General features: G+C 44.1%; 1 protein-coding gene across 1 annotated transcript in view; it reads left to right on the top strand.

The window, feature by feature from the left end:
* Positions 1 to 25804, top strand: part of moxd1 (monooxygenase, DBH-like 1) — a 129148-nt gene that overhangs the window by 41064 nt on the left and 62280 nt on the right. The gene's annotated exons all lie outside the window — the stretch shown is intronic.

The raw sequence follows: 25804 nt of genomic DNA, 5'->3' as shown, positions 1-25804 counted from the left end.
ATACTCCATTTATACTCTTTGTCCACTCACTTAACCTATCCATATCACTTTGTAGCCTCCTTATATACTCTTCACAACTCACCTTCCTACTTTGAGTCATCAGCAAATTTAGCAACCATAACTTCAGTCTCTTCATCCAAGTCATTCATATAAATTGTAAAAAGTTGAGGCCCCAGCATTGATCCCTGTGATACACCACTTGCTACATCTTGCCAACCAGAAAATGACCCATTTATGTCTACTCTGTTTCCTGTTAACTAGCCAATCTTCTATCCATGCCAATATGTTACCCCCTACACCATGAGCTTTTATGTTCCACAGTAACTTTTGATGTGGCACTTTATCAAACGCCTTCTGGAAATCTAAGAACAATACATCCACTGGTTCCCCTTTATCCACAGCACATGTAACTCCCTCAAAGAACTCCAATAAATTGGATAAACATGATTTCCCTTTCACAAAACCATGTTGACTCTGCCTGATTACCTTGTATTTTTCGAAGTGTCGTTATTATTATGTCTTTAATAATAGCTTCTAACATTTTCCCTAAGACAGATGTTAAGCTGACTGGTTTGTAGTTTCCTGCTTTCTGTCTCCCTCCCTTTTTGAATAAAGGAGTTGCATTCACTATTTTCCAATCTAATGGAACCTTCCCCAAATCTAGGGAATTTTGGAAAATTAAAACCAACACATCAACTATTTCACTAGCCACTTTTTTCAAAACCCTAGGATGAAGTCCATCAGCACCCGGGACTTGTCAGCCCACAGCTCCAACAATTTGCTCAGTACCACTTCCCTGGTGATTGTAATTTTCTTGAGTTCCTCCTGCCCTTTCATTTCCTGATTTACAGCTATTTCTGGGATGTGACTTGTATCCTCTATAGTGAGGACCGATGCAAAATACCTGTTCAGTTCATCTGCCATCTCCTTATTTTCCATTATCTCTCTTGACTCACTTTCTAGAAGACCAACGCTCACTTTGTTAACTCTTTTAAAAAAAAAAAATCTACAGCAAATCGTACTATCTGTTTTTATATTTCTAGCTAGCTTTCTCTTGAACTCTAATTTTTGCCTCCTTATTAATCTTTTAGTCATTCTTTGCTTTTTTTAATCTGTCCAATCTTCTGACCTGCCATCCATGTTTGCACAATTATATGCTTTTTTAAAAAGTTTGATACTATCTTTAACTTTTTTAGTTAACCACGGATAGTGGGTCCGCCCCTTGGAATTTTTCTTTCGCGTTGGAATGTATCTGTTCTGGGAATTCTGAAATATCCCCTTAACTGTCAACCACTGCATCTCTATTGGCCTATCCCTTAACCTAATTTGCCAGTTCACTTTAGTCAGCTCTGCTTTCATGCCTTCATAATTGCCCTTATTTAAGTTTAAAGTAATCGTCTTAGACTCACTCTTCTCTCTCTCAAACTGAATGTAAAATTCAATCATATTATGATCATTGCTGCCTAGGGGTGCCTTCACTATGAGGTCATTAGTTAATTCTCGTTGCACAATACCAGGTCTAGTATAGCCTGCTCTCTGGTTGGTTCCAGAACGTGCTGTTCTAAGAAACTATCCCGAAACCATTCTATGAACTTCTCATCTCGCCGACCTTTGCCCCTCTGATTTTACTAGTCTATATGTAGATTAAAATTTCCCTATGATTATCACCGTACTTTTCTGACAAGCTCCCATTATTTCTTCCTGTATTCCCCGTCCTGCTGTGTGGTTACTGTTAGGGGGTCCTGTAAACCATTCCAAAATGTGACTTCTTGCCTTTATCATTTCTCATCTCTACCCAAACCGCTTCTTTATCCTGGTTTCCTGAACTTAGGTCATCCCTCTCTATTGTGCTAGTACCATCATTAATTAACAGAACCACCCCTCAAGTTTTTCCTAGCTTCCTCTCCTTCCTATATGTCACGTACTCTTCGATATTCAGGCCCCAATCTATTGTCATACTGAAACCATGTCTTTGTAATGGCTATCAGATTGAACTTTTTTATTTCTATTTGCACTATCAGTTCATCTGGTTTGTTTCAAATGCTACATGCATTCAGATACAGAGCCTTTAGTTTTGTATTTTTTTTTCATTTTGTAACCTCTCGCCTTATTTGCTGATTTACTCTTAGAGTTGTACTCTCTGTCCCTTCCTATCATGGTCTGTTTATCATTTCCCATATTAATATCTTTCTCTCTTGCCTTGTCTCTACTCTTTGATTTACCATATCTTCCCAAATTTGATCCCTTGCACCCACTATTTAATTTAAAACCCTCTCTATGTCCCTAGTTATGCTGCTCGCTCGAACACTGTCCTAGCACAGTCCAGGTATAGACCATCCAAATGGTACAGCCCCCACTTTCCCCAGTACAGGCCCCATGAACAGGAACCCACTTCTACCACACCAGTCTTTGAGCCGCGCATTTATTTCTCTAGTCTATTTGCCCTATGCCAATTTGCATGTAGCTCAGGTAATAATCCAGAGATTATTACCTTTGAGGTTCTGCTTCTTAATTTGGTGCCAAGCTCTTCATACTGACTATGCAGAACCTTTTTTATTGTCTTGCCTATATTATTGGTACCTACATGGACCAGGATGACTGAATCCTCCCCCTCCCACTGTAGGTTCCTCTCCAGTCCTGAGCAGTTGTCCCGGGCAGGCAACACAGTTTCCTGGACTCTTGCTCTTTGCTGCAGAGAACAGTGTCAATCCGCCTCACTATACTTTCCCCTACTACCACTAGTTTTCTTTTTGTTCCCCCGGCTTGTACCATGGTGCCAGGGCCAGTCTGCTCATCCACCTTGCAGCCCTCGCTTTCATCCACACAGGTTGAGAGCACCTCAAAATCTGATTGACAATTGCAAAGGCTGAGGCTCCTCCACTACTGTCTGCTCGGTCCCTTTACCTGCATCACTCATGGTCACACCCTCCTGTCCCTCACTGCTGACCAAAACAGATGACCCTATTCTAAGGGGTGTGACTGTCTCCTGGTTAAAAAGTGTCCAGGTATCTTTCTGCCCCTCCCTGATGTTGTGCAGTGTCTGCAGTTCGGCTTCCAGATCAATGATCCTGATCTGGAACTCCCCTAGCTGCTTACACTTTCTGCAGACGTGTTTGGCCTGGATCATGTTGGCATCTGGGCAATCCCACATTCCACAGATGCAGCACAACACCTGTCCTGCCATTGTTACTTGTGTTATTTAATTGATTTAATTTAATTACTTTTTTAATTAACTTAAAATAATTCCTACATATACTACAATTTACCATGATTATAAAACGCTAGTACCACCTACTGCTAAGAATTATACATTTCTTAATTTCATAGGTATGTGTTTTAGGTATTTATTTTAAAGTTTTAATTCTTTTTGTTTGTAATCTTCCCGAACTCCAGTGTCCTAAGCTGGCTATTCACACTTACTGGCCAATCAACCTAACAGTTTCCTGTGATGTCACAGTTTTTTTCACTGTTTCTTCAAACTGAGTGTGCACTGGCTCACAGCAGCTAAAATGGTGTTGCCACTCCCAACTGTCTCCCGCAGGACCACTCTGACTCCCAGGTAGGTTAGATCGTACTCCGATCCCTGGGCTTTTGCCACTCCCAACTGTCTCCCGCAGGACCACTCTGACTCCCAGGTAGGTTAGATCGTACTCCGATCCCTGGGCTTTATTTATAGACGCTCCGCTGCTCCCAACTGTCTCCTGCAGGTCCGCTCTGACTCCCAGGTAGGTTAGGCCGCACTCTGATCCCTGGGCTTTATTTACAGGTGCTGCACTGCTCCTGACTGTCTTCCACAGGTCTGCTGTGACTCCCAGGTAGGTTAAGAGTGTGGCGGAATGCTCTCCACTTGCCTGGATGAGTACAGCTCCAACAACGCTCCGGAAGCTCAAAACCCTCCAAGACAAAACAGCCTGCTTGATCGGCACCCCATCCGCCACCTTAAACATTCGCTCCCTCCAGCACCATGAACACTGGTGCACTGCGGAAGCAATGTGTACCATCTACAAGATGCACTGCAGAAACTTGCCAAGGCTCCTTCGACAGTACCTTCCAAACCTGCAACCTCTACCACCTAGAAGGACAAGGACAAGGGCAGCAGATGCATGGGAACACCTCCACCACCTCAGAGTTCCCTTGCAAGTCTCACACCATGACTTGGAACTATATCACCATTCCTTCACCGTCACTGGATCAGAATCCTGGAACTCCCTCCCTAGCAGCACTGTGGGTGTACCTACACCCCATGGCCTGCAGCAGTTGTAGGCGGCTCACCACCATCTGCTCAAGGGCAACTAGGGATGGGCAATAAATGCTGGTGTTGCCAGCGATGTTCAGATATAATCACACTATAGAACATAGAACAGTACAGCACAGTACAGGCCCTTCGGCCCACGATGTTGTGCCGAACCTTTAACCTACTCTAAGATCAAACTAACTACCTACCCTTCATTCTACCATCATCCATGTACCTATCCAAGAGACGCTTAAATGTCCCTAATGTATCCGCTTCTACTACCACCGCTGGCAGCGCATTCCACGCACCCACCACTCTCTGTGTAAAGAACCTACCTCTGACATCTCCCCGAAACCTTCCTCCAATCATCTTAAAATTATGCCCCCTGGTGATAGCCCTTTCCACCCTGGGAAAAAGTCTCTGGCTATCCACTCTATCTATGCCTCTCATCATCTTGTACCCCTCTATCAAGTCACCTCTCATCCTTCTTCACTCCAATGAGAAAAGCCCTAGCTCCCTCAATCTTTCTTCGTAAGACATGCCCTCCAGTCCAGACAGCATCCTGGTAAGTCTCCTCTGCACCCTCTCTAAAGCTTCCACATCCTTCCTATAATGAGGCGACCAGAACTGAACACAATATTCCAAGTGTGGTCGAACCAGGGCCTTATAGAGCTGCAGCATAACCTCGCGGCTCTTAAACTCAATCCCCCTGTTAATGAAAGCCAACACACCATACGCCTTCTTAACAACCCTATCAACTTGGGTGGCAACTTTGAGCGATCTATGGAGATGGACCCCAAGATCCCTCTGTTCCTCCACAAAAAAATGGTAGAACTACAAAAACAGATATCAGAGCAGCAAGAACAGATACCACAGCAGAAAGTACAGATATCAGAGCAGCAAAAAATGATATCAGAGCAGGAAGAACAGATATCAGAGCAGGAAGAACAGATATCAGAGCAGGAAGAACAGATATCAGAGCAGGAAGAACAGATATCGGAGCAGGAAGAGCAGATATCAGAGCAGGAAGAGCAGATATCAGAGCAGGAAGAACAGATATCAGAGCAGGAAGAACATGTATCAGAGCAGGAAGAACATGTATCAGAGCAGCAAGAACATGTATCAGAGCAGCAAGAACATGTATCAGAGCAGCAAGAACAGATATCAGAGCAGCAAGAACAGGTATCAGAGCAGCAAGAACAGGTATCAGAGCAGCAAGAACAGGTATCAGAGCAGCAAGAACAGGTATCAGAGCAGCAAGAACAGGTATCAGAGCAGCAAGAACAGGTATCAGAGCAGCAAGAACAGGTATCAGAGCAGCAAGAACAGGTATCAGAGCAGCAAGAACAGGTATCAGAGCAGCAAGAACAGATATCAGAGCAGCAAGAACAGATACCACAGCAGAAAGTACAGATATCAGAGCAGCAAAAAATGATATCAGAGCAGCAAGAACAGGTATCAGAGCAGCAAGAACAGGTATCAGAGCAGCAAGAACAGATATCAGAGCAGCAAGAACAGATATCAGAGCAGCAAGAACAGATATCAGAGCAGCAAGAACATGTATCAGAGCAGCAAGAACATGTATCAGAGCAGCAAGAACATGTATCAGAGCAGCAAGAACATGTATCAGAGCAGCAAGAACAGGTATCAGAGCAGCAAGAACAGGTATCAGAGCAGCAAGAACAGATACCACAGCAGAAGAACAGATATCAGAGCAGCAAGAACAGATATCAGAGCAGCAAGAACAGGTATCAGAGCAGCAAGAACAGGTATCAGAGCAGCAAGAACAGGTATCAGAGCAGCAAGAACATGTATCAGAGCAGCAAGAACATGTATCAGAGCAGCAAGAACATGTATCAGAGCAGCAAGAACATGTATCAGAGCAGCAAGAACATGTATCAGAGCAGCAAGAACATGTATCAGAGCAGCAAGAACATGTATCAGAGCAGCAAGAACATGTATCAGAGCAGCAAGAACAGGTATCAGAGCAGCAAGAACAGGTATCAGAGCAGCAAGAACAGATACCACAGCAGAAGAACAGGTATCAGAGCAGGAAGAACAGATATCAGAGCAGCAAGAACAGATATCAGAGCAGCAAGAACAGGTATCAGAGCAGCAAGAACAGGTATCAGAGCAGCAAGAACATGTATCAGAGCAGCAAGAACATGTATCAGAGCAGCAAGAACATGTATCAGAGCAGCAAGAACATGTATCAGAGCAGCAAGAACATGTATCAGAGCAGCAAGAACATGTATCAGAGCAGCAAGAACATGTATCAGAGCAGCAAGAACATGTATCAGAGCAGCAAGAACATGTATCAGAGCAGCAAGAACAGATATCAGAGCAGCAAGAACATGTATCAGAGCAGCAAGAACAGATATCAGAGCAGCAAGAACATGTATCAGAGCAGCAAGAACATGTATCAGAGCAGCAAGAACATGTATCAGAGCAGCAAGAACATGTATCAGAGCAGCAAGAACATGTATCAGAGCAGCAAGAACATGTATCAGAGCAGCAAGAACATGTATCAGAGCAGCAAGAACAGGTATCAGAGCAGCAAGAACAGGTATCAGAGCAGCAAGAACAGGTATCAGAGCAGCAAGAACATGTATCAGAGCAGCAAGAACATGTATCAGAGCAGCAAGAACATGTATCAGAGCAGCAAGAACAGGTATCAGAGCAGCAAGAACAGATATCAGAGCAGCAAGAACAGATATCAGAGCAGCAAGAACTTTTCCTTTGTGAGCCTTTGAAAGAATATGGCTAACAAGAATGTGTTAGCTTTTGAAAGTACAAATAAAACAAAAATAACTGCAACTAGAATTGCATACAGAGAACACTGTGGCATCTAAACCACTCTACAGAAGAGGAAAATTGACATCTTTTGTTCCTAAAATTTTGAAAAAATTTAAATATATGACTATTATTAGTATTTTTATGTTTGTTTGTAAAGAAAATCTCAGGAAATGAGCAGTGATCTTTCACAGTGCAAGACATGACCTTTCCTTAACATTTGCTAACAATGGTTTCAATTGTTGTACTTGACCAGCATTGTAGAACAACTAAGACAAAAAATTCTGAATATACCATAACATAACCCACACCAACTAAAATTCCCTGATACTATATTTACTGAATAGAAACTATGGGATATATTTTTTACTCCCATGACCAGCATTGCAAGTATATGCTGGACATGGGGCAGAAACACGTTAGTATTGTGCTAACAGGTATTTTCCAACTGGGCAGCAGTGGGAAAGATAGCGGCTGGAGTCGAAATTTTATGTTCCCTGTAGGGATAGGAACGGAGGCGGGGGTCCCATTAAATTGCGAGGAAAGGCAAGAGCTGGAGTGTCCGTCATCTGCCTGATGCCATGGAATTTAGTCTAGGGTGGGGAAGGTTCATGATGGTCTGCCCACTCAGAGGCCAATTGAGGCCCATAAGTGGCTAATTATTGGCCACTTAAGGGCCTCTTCCAGCCACCGCTGACATTTTACCAGTGGCGGGGTCGGGGGTGGGGGTTGCCTCTGCCATGTGAGGAGGCTGCCAAGTGAGGGAACCAACAAGAGGGAATAACATACTTGACCTGCCTGCCGCAGATGCATCTGTCCATGACAGTATTGGTAGAAGTGACCACCGCACAGTCCTTGTGGAGATGAAGTTCTGTCTTCACATTGAGGATCCCCTCCATGGTGTTGTGTAGCACTATCACCGTGCTAAATGGGATAGATTTCAAACAGATCTAGCAATGCAAAACTGGGCATCCATGAGTCGCTGTGGGCCATCAACAGCAGCAGAATTGTACTCAGCCACAATCTGTAACCTCATGGCTCAACATATCCCCCATTCCACCATTACAAACAAGTCGGGGATCAAACCTGGTTCAATGAAGAGTGCAGGAGGGCATGCCAGGAGTAGCACCAGGCATACCTCAAAATTAGATGTCAACCTGGTGAAGCTACAACCCAGGACTACTTGCATGCCAAACAGCGTAAGCAGCATGCGATAGAACTAAGCAAACCCATAACCAACGGATCAGATCTAAGCTCTGCAGTTTTGCCACATCCACTTGTGAATGGTGGTGGACAATTAAGCAACTAACAAGAGGAGGTGGCTCCACAAATATCCCAATCCTCAATGATGGGACAAGCCCAGCACATCAGTGCAAAAGATAAGGCTGAAGCATTTGCAACAATCTTCAGCCAGAAGTGCTGAGTCTTCAGTCTCTTACTGAAGTTCCCAACATCACAGATCCCAGTCTTCAGCCAATTCGATTCACTCCACGTGATATCAAGAAATGACTGAAGGCACTGGATACTGAAAAGGCTACGGGCCATGACATCATTCCGGCAATAGCACTGAAGACCTGTGCTCCAGAACTTGCCATGCCTCTAGCCAAGCTGTTTCTGTACAGCTACAACACTGGCATCTACCCGGCAATGTGGAAAATTGCCCAGGTATGTCCTGTACACAAAAAGCAGGACAGGTCCAACCCGGCCAATTACCGCTTCATCAGTCTACTCTCGATCATCAGTGAAGTGATGGAAGGTGTTGTCAACAGTGCTATCAAGCGGCACTTGCTTAGCAATAACCTGCTCAGTGACACATAGTTTTGGTTCTGCCAGGGCCACTCAGCTCCTGACCTCATTACAGCCTTGGTTCAAACATGGACAAAAGAGCTGAACTCAAGAGGTGAGGTGAGAGTGACAGCCCTTGACATCAAGGCAGCATTTGACCGAGTATGGCATCAAGGAGCACTAGCAAAACTGGAGTCAATGCGAATCAGGGGGAAAACTCTCCGCAGGTTGGAATTGTACCTAGCACAAAGGAAGATGTTTGGGATCTTCTTCTCCCTGCTGCTCTCATATGTGTTCAAGTCTTCAGAAGAAGGAATTTTCCTGCACACAAGATCAGATGGCATGTTGTGAGATAATGGATAAGCGCCTAGAGGTGGTCAGTGGTTTGTGGAGCAGCGCCTGGAGTTGCTATAAAGGCCAATTCTGGAGCGACAGGCTCTTCCACAGGTGCTGCAGATAAAATTGGTTGTTGGGGCTGTTACACAGTTGGCTCTCCCCTTGCGCTTCTGTCTTTTTTCCTGCCAACAGCTAGACAAGGAGGCCAAAGAAGAAGAAGTAGAAGGCAATGGAAGATGGTTGTGGTTGTTGGAGGTCAATCATCTAGTTCCAGGACATCACTGCAGGAGTTCCTGAGGGTAGTGTCCTATGCCCAACCATCTTCAGCTGCTTCATCAATGACCTTCCTTCAATCATACAGTGGCGCAGTGGTGAGCACTGCAGCCTCACAGCTGCAGGGACCCGGGTTCGATTCTGGATACTGCCTGTGTGGAGTTTGCAAGTTCTCCCTGTGTCTGCGTGGGTTTTCTCCGGGTGCTCCGGTTTCCTCCCACAAGCCAAAAGACTTGCAGGTTGGTAGGTAAATTGGCCATTATAAATTGTCACTAGTATAGGTAGGTGGTAGGGAAATATAGGGACAGGTGGGGATGTGGTAGGAATATGGGATTAGTGTAGGATTAGTATAAATGGGTGGTTCGATGGTCGGCACAGACTCGGTGGGCCGAAGGGCCTGTTTCAGTGCTGTATCTCTAATCTAATCTAATCATAAGGTCAGAAGTGGTGCTGTTCGCTGATGATTTCACAATGTTCAGCACCATTCGCGACTCCTCAGATACTGAAGCAGTCTTTGTAGAAATGCAGCAAGACCTGGACAATATCCAAGCTTGGGCTGATAAGTGGCAAGTAACATTTGTACCAGGCAATGACCGTCTCCAAAAAGCGAGAATCTAACCTCCCCTTGGCATTCAATGGCATTACCATCATTGAATCTCCCACTATCAACATCCTGGGGATTACCATTGACCAGAAACTGAACTGAAGTAGCCATATAATACCGTGGCTGCAGGAGCAGGTCAGAGACTATTAATCCTGCAATGTGTAACTCACCTCCTGACTCCCCAAAGCCTGTCCACCGTCTACAAGGCACAAGCCAGAAATGTGATGGAATACTCTCCACTTGCCTGGATGGGTGCAGCTCCAACAACACTCAAGAGCTCGACATCATCAAGGACAAAGCAGCCCGCTTGATTGGCACACCATCTACAAACATTCATGCCCTCCACCACTGACACACAGTGGCAGCAGTGTGTACCATCTACAAGATGCAATGCAGCAACACACAAGGCTACTCAGACAGCACCTTCCAAACCCACGACCTCTACCACCTAGAAGAACAAGAGCAGCAAGAACGCCACCACCTGCAAGTTCCCCTCCAAGCCATACGCCATCCTGACTGGGAACTGTATCGCTGTTCTTTCACTGTTGCTGGGTCAAAATCCTGGAATTCCCTTCCTAACAGCACTGTTGGTGTACCTACCCTACATGGACTGCAGCGGTTCAAGAAGGCAGCTCACCACTTTCTCATGGGCAATTAGGGATGGGTGATAAATGCTGGCCTGGCCAGCGACACCCACATCCCATGAAACAAATAAAAAAACAGTAACTCCAGGTGGCCTTCATGTGGGCTGGTGGTGGGGGTGGGGGCTGAGAGGAGGGGGTAGGGTGGGCCCAGCAGTATCGGCTGCCCATCTGCCATAACCCCAACCCACTGCATCCAACCCTCCCTTCCCATTAATTGAGGTCCGGGGTTTCTGCGCTCGTTCCAGTGGCAATACTGGTACTGCTGAGCTGCTGGCCCTCTGATTGCCCAGAAGCTCTTGGTGGTCGGGGGCGTGCAGGATCCCCAACCTTAAAGGGACGGGGCCCCGATGGCGGCCGTGGAATTTAACTGGGAGTCTGAAACAGGGCTGAGGCAGGGTCGCCCCGCCCCCCCCCCCACCCACCTACCAGCCCGTCACCAGGACCCTGACTGTCAGAGTAAAATTCAGCTCCAAAGCTGCTGGAGCACATGCTTTAAACCCCAATTCCCTTCCCCTCCCCTACCCCCCACCTCCTCAGGTAAGAGTGAGACAGGCAGGAGCTGGGAGGGAAACCCACATGACGTTGACAGTGGAATGCCCCAACAATCTGAACTCCCCGGCCTCTTTAACATTTTCGAAGTCTCTCACAAATTCAGCAAGATTTTTATTTAGCTGGTGGGTAGGAGCAGAATTTCGAGTGGCAGCAGGCCACTAACAGGGACCTGAGGGAATGGTCTCCGGCATATGATTAGTGGTTTATGGAGAGGGGGAGGGTTTGGGAGGTAATCATGCTCTGGGGAGGCTTAAGTCTTCCTGTTTTATGTGTCAGTCTTCGCTCAGAGATAGCACTCGCGTTAGAAAGTTATGTGTTCAATCTAGGCTGACACTCCAGTGAAGTACTGAGAGTATGCTGCAGATCAAAGAAGGTTCACTTGACTGATTCCTGGGATGAAGGGATTATTTTAAGAGGAAAGATTGGACAGATTGGGCCTGTATCCATTGGAGTTTAGAAGAATGAGAAGTGACCTGATTGAAATATATAAGATCCTGAGGGGATTTGACAGGTTGGATGTTGAAAGGATGTTGCTCCTTATGGGAGAGACTAGAATTAGGGAAGACAGTTTAAAAATAAGTGATGAGATTTTTTTTCTCTGAGGGTTGTTAATCTGTGGAATTCTGTTCCCCAGAGGTGCCATATTTTGGATGAAATGTTAAACCGAGAGGGTAGACAGGGCCTCAGTTGAACATTTCATCCAAAATATGACACCTCTGTCAGTGCATACGCACATACGAACATATGAATTTGGAGCAGGAGTAGGTCATTCGGCCCCTCGAGCCTGTTCCGCCATTTGAAAGGATCATGGCTGGTCTGATTGTGGCCTCAACTCTACTTTTCTGTCTACCTGCTAGAACCTTTGACTCCCTTGTCAATCAAGAATCTATCTAACTCAGCCTTAAAAATATTTAATGACCCTGCCTCCACTCCTCTTTTACATCAATTTTGCTTTTTTTTTACTTTTTTAATCACCTGCCAAATCAAGGGCACATTTACAATCCTTTTAGAATTCCTCTTGTCCTCAGGGGACCAGAGGCTAAGAAGAAGTGCTAGAGGAATGAGTAGACCTGTTCCTGAGGGTGGGTGCATAGATCCCACCAAAGCCATTTGGGCATGTGAGAGGAGATGTGGCTTTGCCAACTACCCTTGACTAGGGAGGCCTTTCTCCAGATTTGGAATGTGCCCTTGAGGTATCATCTTGTAATCCCTTCCCCTTGTCAAACACACTTCCTCTCACTCCAAATCTTCAATGCATCCCCTTCCCTTTGCCTTTCCACTGGTGGCAGCATCTTCAGCCATCTCAGTTGTACTGACTGGAACTCCTTACCTAAATCACCCCACCTCTTTGGCTGTTCACCTTTAAAAACTGTCTGAAAATCCAGCTGTTGGGTTTAGGTTTGAGTAGTCTCTTCTTGGCTCAGTATCTTTTTTACCTTTTGTAAAATTCATTGTGAGATCTCTTTACACTAAAGGGACTATATAGGTACCAGTTGTTGTTAGAAATCTGTTTCAGAATGACAAAATATTTCCCTTATACCATCCTTACAATCACATGATAATATCGCACTGCAATAGCAGTGCTGTGACCATAAAATATGGTCAGATTTTTCCAGAAGAATACACATTTTCCTAATTCCTTGAGAGATTTAAAAATATTTTCTCAATGCACCAACAAAGACAATAAAAGGGGAGATAGTAGGTAGCAATAGGAAAGATCCAAATAATTTTTGTTTATTAGTTAGTAAGTAGATGAAATCTGAACGATGGGATAGATTATTCACTGGTTAAATTGAGTAAAGTGTTATAGGAGATCAGGGAATGGCAAAATGCTTCAGGTCGGTTTTTTCAATGGGCAATTTCTTGATCTGGTCAGATTATCTTGATAATCTTTATCCTTGAAATTACTGATAGGAAATCTTAGCAGAGAAGCACTTAATGCATTCAAAGGACACTCCACTGTCTACTTTTTTAATGGAGTGTTAATTTAAATGCGCTAATGTGTCTGTTGTTATCAGACAGAAGAATATCAACTGGATGTGTTAAGTATTCATCCACTTATATTATTGCCAACAATAATTTAAGATTCATAACATAAAGCGATTAGGAAGGAGCTCGCAGAACTTTATGTATGTGGGCATGCATGTACCATGACGTACCACTGTATGATTGAATGACAACTTAGGTGTTATGTCATACTTATTCTCAAATTGTAATGCAGCTTTAAAATGGTGGTGAGGTTTTGTACCAATTAATTAAAAACAGCAGCTTACCCAATTACTACTGTGAAAAAGGATATCGAGAAAAGGAAAGGTTCAGAGAAGACCACTAGATCTGATTATGCAACTTTGGTCTGAATTTTGCCGATTACCAGCAAGTCCTGCCAATTACTGACAAGTCCTGCCAATGGGGCCAAAAGTGGGAGACGACCCCGTTTTGGCAGGCAGTGGGACCCAGGGCAGCATATTGTCTGTGGCAGCCAATTGACACGCTGCTGCTGGGGCTGCTGTTCAATTAAGGATTGCCCCCAGAAGCACTAAGCAAGTTACTGGGGCTCGGTAGAAGGGGGAAAGATCTGGTCTCTGAACTTAGAAGCAACTTAGCACAGAGGAGCCCCTGGAAGAAAATTGGAGGAGGCTTTGCAAACTGGCAATCAGGAATAAAAATAGAGAATGCTGGAAATATGAATCAGTATATCTAAAGAAAAACATTAATATTTGGGCAGATTTGAAAACTGGAAGATAAAGCAGTTTAGTTGGTTTGGATAAGTAATAATATAATCCCTTTCCCCACAAACTGGAGGGCTCTTCCCAGTGGCGTTCCGCAGGGCTCAGTATTGGGTCCCCTGCTTTTTGCGGTATATATTAATGATTTGGACTTAAATGTGGGGGGCTTGATCAAGAAGTTTGCAGACGACCCAAAGATTGGACGTGTGGTAGATATTGATGGTCTGGTCAGATGGGCAGAAAAGTGTCAAATGGAATTCAACCAGGAGAAATGTGAGGTGATGCATTCGGGGAGGTCGAACAAGGCAAAGGAATACACGATGAATGGGAAAATACTGAGAAGTGTAGAGGAAGTGAGGGACCTTGGAATGAATGTCCACAGATCCCTGAAAGTAGCAGGACGGGTCGATAAGGTGGTTAAGAAGGCATATGGAATCCTTGCGGGGGGAGGGTGGAATTGTGAAGCACCAGCGGCTCTGTTGCTGCGAGGGCGGCCATTGCTGCCGGGGACCCTTTTGTTGCCATAGGCCGCCAGGTTTCACTGGACGGTCACCTCACACAGTGGTGAGCCCTCCGAATGGGAAGTCTCCCTTAGTTGGCCACTTAAGTGGCTCAATTGGCTACCCGGTGGGCAGCTGAGCCACCAACCTTCCTGCTGCTGGCAATATGTCATGGTGGCGGAACAATGTAGGGCTCCCCTCCTGACACGATCTCCTGCTATTTTGCCATCCCTCCACCACCCACCCCACTGCTCTCCACCCGTCCCCCCGTCCCCCCACCCAGTCCTTTGCCAATGAGCTGTGAAAATTCTGGCCTTGGTATCTAAGTTATGAAGATATATTTAAAATTCAATGTGTTTCCATTAGTGGCAAAAAGATTATAAGGGCCATGATCAAGGTCTTTAAAACCATGGCAGACATGGATAATGTAAGCAAAGACTGGCAACTGACAGTTGAAACTACAGTTACATGCCATTAGCAACTCTTATGGATTAGAACTCACATATCTTGTTGCTAGTGGCAACTCTCAACTATTAAACCATTGAATGTTTCCAGGATTGGATTTTCCAAAAACCTAGTGGAAGAACACAAAGAGTCTCAGTCTAAAAAGTTTTGAGACAGCACATTGCATAGACAGCGCTTGTTTTATTGGATGTTTGTAAGAGGATAACAGATTAATCATAAGAGATCAACAACAGTGTAGTCTTTTACGTTACACTTGCCCCAAATCATAGTGTGTTAATCTTAATAATTCTTCTTTGTTTCAGGATGGTGATGCATGTTCCAGGCTGTGATTTATGAGTCTTTCAGAAATGAATAATCATCCAAAGATTTCTGCTTGTAGATTCTGATGAAGTTTCCTAGTTTTTCATAGAATTGTTATACAGGTTGATGACCTTGGATTAGATTGATTTCTTAAATGGAAATGATGATTTATATCATTTTACTGCTCCAGAAACTAATTTGGGGAAGGATACAATTTATAGACTTGACTTAAACATATACTATTAAAAACTGAGAAACCATTGTGTATGAAACAAGAATACATAGCAAAATAGATCATCGCGTGCTTGGGCTGTCTATTATTGTGATTTCAATAAAGCTTTACCCTAATAAGTATGATGTTGCTCAGGGAACTAGATATTAAGATGAGCCAAATAATGTTTAAATAAAACAAAATTAAATGATTGCTCAAATATAATCAGGGCATTTAGAGATGGGCAATAAATGCTGGCCTTGCCAGTGATACCCACGTCCTGATATGAATAAAATACAATTCACCCAGTAAGAGCAATTTGATTTAGATTTAACTTTCTCAAAGGTATATCAGTTAATTGGGCAGCTTCAGTATTATTTTTCCTGCTGTTCAATGCATAGTGCTATGGAATCTGTAATATCCACTTAAACAGACAAATTGGGTCTCATAATGTCTCATCCAACTGTGTAGCACTCCCTCTGCACTGCACTGAAACACCAAATGTAATATTTAAAAAAGAAAGGCTTGCATTTATTTAGCGACTTTCACGACCACCAGATGTCTAAAAGCGCTTCACAGCCACTGAAGTACTTTTGAAGTGTAGTCACTGTTGTAATGCAGGAAATGCGGCAGCCAATTTGCAGAGAGCAAACTCCCACAAACAGCAATGTGATAATGACCAGACAATCTGTCTTTGTGATGTTGATTGAGGGATAAATATTGTTCAGGACACCAGGCATAGCTCCCCTGCACTTCTTTGAAATAGTGTCAGGGGATCTTTTACATTCACCCGAGCAAGCAGATGGGACCTCGGGTTAACATCTCATCCGAAAAACAGCACTTCTGACAGTGTAGCGCTCCCTCAGTACTGCACTGGTGTATCAGCCTTGATTTTTGTGCTCAAGCCCTGGAGTGGGACTTGGACCCTGAACTTTGTGACTCAGAGGCAAGAGTGCTACCAACTGAGCCACAGCTGACACTATTTCTAGAGATCGCTTGGAAAATCACAAACTGGTCCTCCGAGATGAGGCTGTGGGGATACATAAATAATAAATAGGGCCCTACCAAATTCACGGTCAAGTTTTACAAATTTCACAGTCACGGCATTTTGAGAATCGTGAATTTCACGATTTCACCAAGTTAAATCATAAATTACACGGTGCCGCAACAAACCATGGAAATGATCTGTTAAAACAAAAAAAAACACAAGGGAGGTTTCTGCTTTCAAATGATTTATTGTATACTCAAAAACTATTGTAGAAAGCTAACTATAAACAGGTCACATTCTTTACTCACTGAAGTCAGTGGTTGAATGTGAGCATGGAGACTCATGCATTCATCTGAGACTTCATCTTCTCACAATGTGTAGCAAAAACCATCATTAGGTAGTTCTGTTGTAGTTTATTTGCACTTGGCAAGCAACCATCATTTTCCACATTACGTTGAATGAATACCTGCAGCTTTGGGTGATCATGTTTTCCAATGATATGTTGGCGCTTGCGGAGGCATCCATAAGTTCCATTGTAACCAACTGACGATTTTCTGAGCTCTCTGTTGACTTGTTAAAAAGAGGTGAAATAGTTGCTTGTTGTTTTGTGTGTTCACTTTCCTGTTTTGGATGCTCTCTTCTTGCTGCAATGGCTTTCAGACGCTAAGTGGCGCTGAACTGTTGCCCGCCGTGTCTGATCCAATGAAATATTGCAGCTTCTACAAAACAGTATTCCACCATCGGCATAGGGATTTGGCTTCCAAATTCTTTTGCACAATGTGTGGCAGTAATGTTTGTGGCCATTTTTGATTTGCTCATTCTGATGTTCTCACTTGTCTGCTAATACTTGAAACTGCTACTCTCAAAACTGCAGCAGAAGTCCTCCCTCATCAACCAATCAGTGAGATGAGCCTTGTATCAATCACTAAAATGCGCGATGTTTGCAACATGCCCAGCAATCAGCGAGGTGAGCCTTGTGTCAATGAATAAAACGCACAAAGTTTACAATGGCTGATTTCACGGAGGACCCAAGATTTCATGGAGGACCTGAGAATTCACGGTCCATGATGCATTTCTCATGGCTGTGATTTTGGTAGGGTCCTAAATGTTCAAATTGTTGCCTGGTGTTGCGGAATTGCAGTAATTTAGTGAAACTGTCTCATTGTCTGTACTTGATTTCACGTTGCCAAACTCTAGTGACCACACTGTTGTACTGTCAAAATTCAGGGCCCCATATCAGTGCTACCACACCCCAGGACTATTCACAGTGGTTAACAAAGATTAGCATCATCCCCAGTGGTATCAAAACCTGGATGTGCCCCCAATTTTACCAAAGCGCAGCTTAGCTTCTAATTGTCGTTGAAACCCATGGCCGGGATTTAACGCAGAGGTGATGGCCCTGCCTACTGGCTGGAAAGTCGGCGGTGAATCCGCCTCCACTGGCCTGGGAAGCCACAATGCTATTTTTGCGTGACTAAGGCAGTCAGTTACCTGAGGTCATGGCTTCCACCCTGCTGAGGCAGGATGCCCTGCCTCCAAGAGCTGCCGGCCAATCAGAGGGCTGGCAGTTGCTCAGTCCCAGCAGTGCCACCTGGCCCCAAATCCGGCCAGCAATGGAGGTCACGTAAATGGGGCAGGCTCACTGGGGCCAGTCAATCAAGCAGGGGCAGCCCTGTCGTTGGGAGGGGGCCCTCCATGGGGCACAAGTTACACGAATAGGAGTGACCCCTTCCTCTGAACCCACAGTCTGGCAGCCTCTACTTGGCGTGGGCATCCTCCGGCACTGTTAAAATACCAGTAGCGCTAGAAAGAGTCCCTTAAGCGGCCATTAATTAGCCACCTAGGGGCCTCAATCATCCCCAAGGGCGGGCAGGCCACCCAAAACCTACCCCACCGCTGGTGAAGTACCAGCGGAGGCAGGTTGGTGACAGACACAGTGCCCCCAACCATCCCGTCTGATTTTACATCCCCCCACCCTGTCAGCTAGCTCCATTTTTCTTCCCTGGTAATGCTAAATACCAGGGGGCAGGTAGAGTTTCTGTTTGGGTGTATTTGGCAAACTGGGTGCAAATTGCACTGTTTTTCTGAGGTGAAACCATAGTTCAAGTTTCCACCCAAACTCATTTGCACAATCACAAATTTACAATCTTTCATGAAGCAGTGCAGAATAGAAAGTTGATTTTCTTGCATTAAAAAATATTCAGTGATGAATTTTAGAGTGGTAACTTGGTGCAGTTTTATTAATACAGCTGAAAATCTGCATTTTTTAATGTGTCCAGTCCACCACCTGTGAGTAACCTGTCAATCAGTGAAAATGCTATTTACTAGTTTCATTGATAAACACTAGTTTTTTTTATAGCAAATTAAATATTTTTTAATACTTGAAAGCTTTTGAAAGATGCTTATTAGTGCCTGTGTGCCTAAAAGAGAAAGCACTTAATTTGAAGAACCTAAAACAGATGCAATGGGTGGAAACTTGCAATGCTCATTCACTCGATCTGGGAGTGGGGCTGCTTTCGTGGGTGGGCCCAGCTTCTAGCATATTTTTCTTTTGAACAAACATAAAAGTTTCTGGAAATTTGATACCCACTGTAACTTGTGTTTGAAATGTCATGACCTTTTCCAGAGGTTTGGCTGATTTCAGCCAGGTTGCGGTGATGCAAATTAGTCCAGCAACTCTGGGCCCAGTTATTTATCTCTAACAATACCACCTTACTGTATAGTCTTAGCTTTAAAATGGGAAGGGATTATAGATATAGATGTCATCCCCTACCTGCCATAAACATACAGGGTCAGGCCACTGGGTGATATTGTAGAGCAGTTTGTTTTCCCTCTTTGTTTTGAATTGCCACCATATTGGATTGAGGTTAAAAACTGGCCATTCTTAAACTTAAACTTTTATTTAAATATATGTGCACATTTTTTAAAACATTAGATTTCTTTACATTTATCTTATTAGACTGATTAGAGAACAAAATGGAGTTATGCATGGAGGCTAGGATACTAAATGTGTGCTTTGCACCTGTCTTTACCAAGATGCTGCCCAAGTGATAGTGAAAGAGGAAGTAGTTGAGATACTGGATGGGCTAAAGATTGATAAAGAGGAGGTATTAGATAGGCTGGCTGTGTTTAAAATTGACAATTCACCAGGGCCGGATGAGATGCATCCCAGGTACTGAGGGAAGTAAGGGTGGAAATTGCAGAGGCACTGGCCATAATCTTCCAATCCTCCCTAAAATAAGCTGGAGAATTGCAAATGTTACACCTTTGTTCAAAAAAGGCTATAAGGATAACCCCAGCAGCTACAGGCCAGTCAGTTTAACCTTGATGCTGGGAAAGTTTTTAGAAACAATAATTTGGGACAAAATTGACAGTCACTTGGACAAATGTTGATTAATTAAAGAAAGCCAGCATGGATTTATTAAGGCAAATTGAGGGTTAATGATGGTCATGCAGTTGATATGGTGTATGTGGACTTCCAAAAGGCATTTGATAGTGCCACATAACAGGCTCGTCAGCAAAGTTAAAACTCATGGATTAAAAGGGACAGTGGCAGCATGGATACGAAATTGGCTGAGTGACAGGAAAGAGAGAGTAGTGGTGAACAGTTGTTTTTCAGACTGGAGGATGATATATAATAGGGATCCCCAGGGGTCAGTGTTTGGACCACTGCTTTTTTTGATATATATTAATGACCTAGACTTGAGTATACAGGGCACAATTTAAAAATTTGTGGATAACACAAAACTTGGAACAGTTGTGAACTGTGAGGAGGATAGTGATACACTTCAAGAGAACTTAAACAGGCTGGTGAAATAGTCGTACACGTGGCAGGTGAAATTTAATTCCGAGAAGTGTGAAGTGATTCATTTTAGTAGAACGAGGAGGGGTAATATAAAGTAAAGGATACAATTCTAAAGCGGGTGCAGGAGCAGAGGGACCTGGGGGTATATGTGTACAAATCATTGAAGATGGCAGGGCAGGTTGAGAAAGTAGCTAATAAAACATATGAGATCCTGGACTTTATAAATAGGGGTCTAGAGAACAAAAGCAAAGAAGTTATGATGAACGTATATCAAACTCTGGCTTGGCCTCAACTGGAGTATTGTGTCCAATTCTGAGCATCACACATTTGGAAGGATGTGAAGACATTAGAGAGGGTGGCAAAAGGATTCATGAGAATGGTTCCAGGGATGACGAACTTCAGTTACATGGCTAGGTTGGAGAAGATGGGGTTGTTCTTTTTGGAGAAGAGGAAATTTAATAGAGGTTTTCAAAATCATGAAGGGTCTGGACAGACTAGATAGGGAGAAACTGGTCCTGCTGCCTTCCTGTTGGGTTAAGCCTCTGCTGCTTCTGGAAGCACTAATGTGTAGGTCCTATTCTGTCTCCTGTCTGCTATCCTGCTAGGCTACGGCCCCAGGCATGAATTTAAGGTGATTGGCAAAAGAAGGAATGGACGACATGAGGAAATACTTTTTTATGCTGCATGTGGTTAGGATCTCAGGTGCACAGCCTGAGAGAGTGGTGGAGGCAGATTCAATTGAGGCCTTCAAAAGGAAATTGGATGATAATCTGATGCGAAAACATTCGCAGGGCTATGGGTAAACAGTGGGGAGTGGAACTAGACGAGTCACTCTTTCAGACAGCGGTATGGACATGATAGGCCGAATGGCCTCCTTCTGTGCTGTAACCATTCTATGATTCTGTGAAATTAGGCATTAGCCCCATTTCACTGGTCCTTGAGACGACCTGTTTCACCTCTCCGTGATTCTGTTTCATTACTCACTTGTGGGCCTTGAGCCATTTTAACTTTAAAATAAATGAATACATGTTTATTTTGGGTGGCGCAGTGATTAGCACCGCAGCCTCACAGCTCCAGCGACCCGGGTTCAATTCTGGGTACTGCCTGTGTGGAGTTTGCAAGTTCTCCCTGTGACCACGTGGGTTTTCACTGGGTGCTCCGGTTTCCTCCCACAGCCAAAGACTTGCAGGTTGATAGGTAAATTGGCCATTATAAATTGCCCCTAGTATAGGTAGGTGGTAGGGGAATTGAAAAAAGGTGGGGATGTGATAGGAATATGGGATTAATGTAGGATTAGTCTAAATGGGTGGTTGATAGTCGGCAGAGACTCGGTGGGCCGTAGGGCCTGTTTCAGTGCTGTATCTGTAAATAAGTAAATATGTCTCTTTAGAATTTAATATTAAACTTTACACTCAGATTTCGTGGCCCTTGAGCCATCCTCTGTCTGATACACTGAGCCCCCTCCCTGCCTCCTCAGTAGCATTCCTGAATTCTTTATACCATTGATACCATCTGATGAGCTCTTTTATTTTCACCACTTTTGCCTCTCTTGCTCACAAGCTGATCCAACTCTATTTTCCGCCTTCCTGTTGGGTTAAGCCTCTGCTGCTTCTGGAAGCAGGTCCTATTCTGTCTTCAGTCTGCCATCCTGCTGGGCTAAGGCCCCAGACATGATTTGTTTTTTTAAAATTCTGTCAGGCAGTTCCTTTGAAGCTTCTTCAATTGATTTTTAGAAGTGTTAGTTCCTTTCCAAGGCCCCAAGGCCAGCTGGTGGCAAGTATACGGTGCATAATTCTGCAATAACTTTGAAAGGTACTCTTGATTATATTTCAGTCATGTTGTTAGAACTTTAAAAGATTGCAACCCCCTCTTTCTCTATTACATCTGACCTGTTCAACCCTGCCCTGTCTCATATTTCTCTCCTCCCACTTTGCCATCCTCCCTTCAGCCCTCTTCCCTTTTTCACTTTTTCATTCTCTTTGTCTTTCCTTCCTTCTCTCCTCACATTCCCCTATTCCCTTCATCTTACCTCTGTTCCCCTTCTCCCAATTGCCACCCCCTCTCCATCCTGTCATTCTTCTTCCTCTGTTCCTCCCCATCTCTAACAAGTCCCTTCTCTTTTTTTCTTACTCTTCCTCCCCATTGTACCCTCCACTCCCCCATCCCTTTTTCATCCTGAGCTTTGTCCAGCAATTCCATGCACTCTAACCCCATTTGACCTGAACACTGCACACACAAACCTAAAAAATCAGTGGTGCACTAAAACGGGTGCACAGAGGGCAGGGCAACATCTGAACATGGCCACATGGATCACCAGAAATTAATGCTGGTACCTCGTTGTAATGAGAGGTGTCCAGCCAGCAGCACCTACGCTATATTGGACCCTAAGGCTTCTGTTTTACACCTGAGAAACAGACATGGCATGATCCAACTTCAAGACCAGAATCTTCATTCCCCATGTGCAACACCATAGGAGGTTGACTAGTATATTTAAATATTTGAATGAAAAAACATTACAATACGTGTCCATTTCCTATGGGGTTCCACGACAGCAGTTAAAATCAAGTATAGTTTTCCAGTGACACTGATTTAGAGAGGACAAATTAAACCAAAATGCACATATGCAATTTTAAATTCAAATGTTCTGTCCTTATGGTACATAATACTATGAATTTTTTTTTGAATTGAATAACAAAACCTATAAATTTGGAAAGCAGTGAAGTAGAGTTATTTGAAGCAGAGGAATTTTTCTGCAGTACAGGCTAAGGAGCTAAGAGATGCAAAAACAGAGGTGCTACAGTGTCACTACTGGTAGGAAAGTGTAATTGTAGCGTGACATGTTTACATAGCCAGTTTTCATTATAAAAATGAACACAGGAATTCATAATGACAAAAGGTTCGGTCAAATGTGTGACAAAAACATGACAACAGTAAGTAAGGTTTTGCCAATAGGAAATATGTGCAGATGCAAGTTTTTTTTAGAATTTAATAGATATATAAACTGGCAACAGTATTAAGGGCAGCACAGTGGCGCAGTGGTTAGCACCGCAGCCTCACAGCTCCAGCTTCCCGGGTTCAATTCTGGGTACTGCCTGTGTGGAGTTTGCAAGTTCTCCCTGTGTCTGCGTGGGTTTCCTCCGGGTGCTCTGGTTTCCTCCCACATGCCAAAGACTTGCAGGTTGATAGGTAAATTGGCCATTATAAATTGCCCCTAGCATAGGTAGGTGGTAGGGAAATATAGGGACAGGTGGGGATGTGGTAGGGATATAGGATTAGTATAAATGGATGGTTGATGGTCGGCACAGACTTGGTGGGCCGAAGGGCCTGTTTCAGTGCTGTATCTCTAAATTAAAAAATTAAAATTAAAGTTAACACAATGTATTTTCTTTTTATAATCACTGGAGTACACTGTATACTGTATGTTAATGTTTTTTGATCTTCAAAAACTACATTTTTGATTTTGAAAAGCACTAAAGTTAGATTGTTATACCTAAAGATGATAGAATTGGATATAAATTACAACATGGAAACAGGCTGTTTGGCCCAACCAGGCCATGTTGCTGTTTCTTCTCCACATGAGCAGTGCTCCCAATCCCATGTGTCTGCCATTATCCCATATTCATTTTCATTCAACTACCGATCTAACCTGTTCTTAGTAATTGAAGCAGACCATATCAATATTTAACTCCAGTAGTGTATTCCACAGCCTCACAAACCTCTGTGTAAATAGTTATCTTGTGCACTCTGTCCTAAATGTCATTTTTTAAAAATTCGTTCAAGGGATGTGGCCATCGCTGGCCAGGCCAGCATTTATTGCCCATCCCTAATTGCCCTTGAGAAGGTGGTGGTAAGCTGCCTTCTTGAACCGCTGCAGTTCTTGGGGTGTAGGCACACCCACAGTGCTATTAGGAAGGGAGTCCCAGGATTTTGATCCAGTGACAGTGAAGGAACGGTGATATAGTTCCAAGTCAGGATGGAGTGCGACTTGGAGGGGAACTTGCAGGTGGTGGTGTTCCCATGCATCTGCTGCTGTTGTCCTTCTGGGTGATGGAGGCTGTGGTTTGGGACATGCTGCTGAAGGAGCCTTGGTGATTTGCTGCAGTGCATCTTGTAGATGGTACACACAGCTGCCACTGTGCGTCGGTGGTATAGGGAATGAATGTTGAAGGTGGTGGATGGGGTGCCCCTTCCACAAACATTCAAGCGGGCTGCTTTGTCCTGGATGGTGATGAGATTCTCGAGTGTTGTTGGAGATGCACCCATCCAGGCAAGTGGAGAGTATTCCATCACACTGCTGATTTGTGCCTTGTAGGTGGTAGTAGAAGGTGAGTTACTCACCGTAGAAGTCCCAGCGTCTGACTTGCTCTTGTAGCCATAGTACTTATGTGGTTGTTTCAGTTCAGTTTCTGGTCAATGGTTGTTGATAGTGGATGATTCAGCGATGGTAATGCCATTGAACGTTAAGGGGATATGGTTAGATTCTCTCTTGTTTGAGATGGTCACTGCCTGATGCTTGTGTGGCACAAATGTTACTTACCACTTATCAGCCCAAGCCTGGATGTTGTCCAGGTCTTGCTGCATCATTACATGGGCTGCTTCAGTATCTGAGGAGTCGCGAATAGTGCTGAACATTGTGCAATCATTAGCGAACATCCCCACTTCTGACCTTATGATGGAGGGAAGGTCATTGATGAAACAGCTGAAGATGGTTGGGCCTAGGACACTACCCTGAGGAACTCTTGAAGTGATGTCCTGGAACTGAGATGATTGGCCTCCAACAACCACAACCATCTTCCTTTGTGCCTTCTTACATTTAATCTTGTATCTGTGTCCCCTTTGTTCCAAACTCTTCAATCACTGGAAAGAGTATCGTAATTTTTTATCTTTGCCTCATGGTGATAATGCGATGGAACAGACCTCTTGTGTATTATAGAACTTGTCTAATTTTCAGTTGTTGGCTGTCCCTCGATTGGAGGATGACAACTACTCCAGGTTGCAAATTTCTACCATGGTTCTTCAGGTTTCTGAACCAGCCAATTCTCGACCTGCAGATCTTTGAACACATGGGGCAGGACGTCCCACGAGGTAGTGGGATCTGGAGTGCAGCATTTGCTTCCTTTTTTTTCCTTCTGTGCCGCTGCTCATAATTAAGGCATTTGGACACAAAGCATGATGTAGCTAGATGGACAAGTTGTCACCATTTTGAACGAATGGTAGCAAGTTCCTGCCAGTCATCAATGTCAATGCTGCCATGCTTCAAAGAGAGCTCCAGAGTGTCTTTGAAGTGTTTTCTTTGACCTCCCCTGGAACGATGGCCAGTTGAGAGTTGAAAAAACAGGATCTGGTTGGAGAAATGGTTTTCGGCCATTCGGGCACAGTGTCTGGTCCATCAAAGTTAATTTTGCAGGAGTTTTGCCTGAATGCTTGTGGTGCTGGCTTCAAAAAGGACACTAGTGTTTGTTTAACAGTCCTCCCATTGAATCCAGAGGATGTGGTGGAGGCATTACTGATGGAATTTCTCTAGCGCTTTGTCACTGATGCACAGTCCAGGTCTCACTGCAGTACAGGGGTATGGTGACAACAACTGC

The sequence above is a fragment of the Heterodontus francisci genome, chromosome 3 (assembly GCF_036365525.1).
Source record: "Heterodontus francisci isolate sHetFra1 chromosome 3, sHetFra1.hap1, whole genome shotgun sequence".
Classification (NCBI taxonomy): domain Eukaryota; kingdom Metazoa; phylum Chordata; class Chondrichthyes; order Heterodontiformes; family Heterodontidae; genus Heterodontus; species Heterodontus francisci.
The sequence above is the reverse complement of the archived record's forward strand: the minus strand, read 5'-3'. Positions and strand labels throughout refer to the sequence as shown.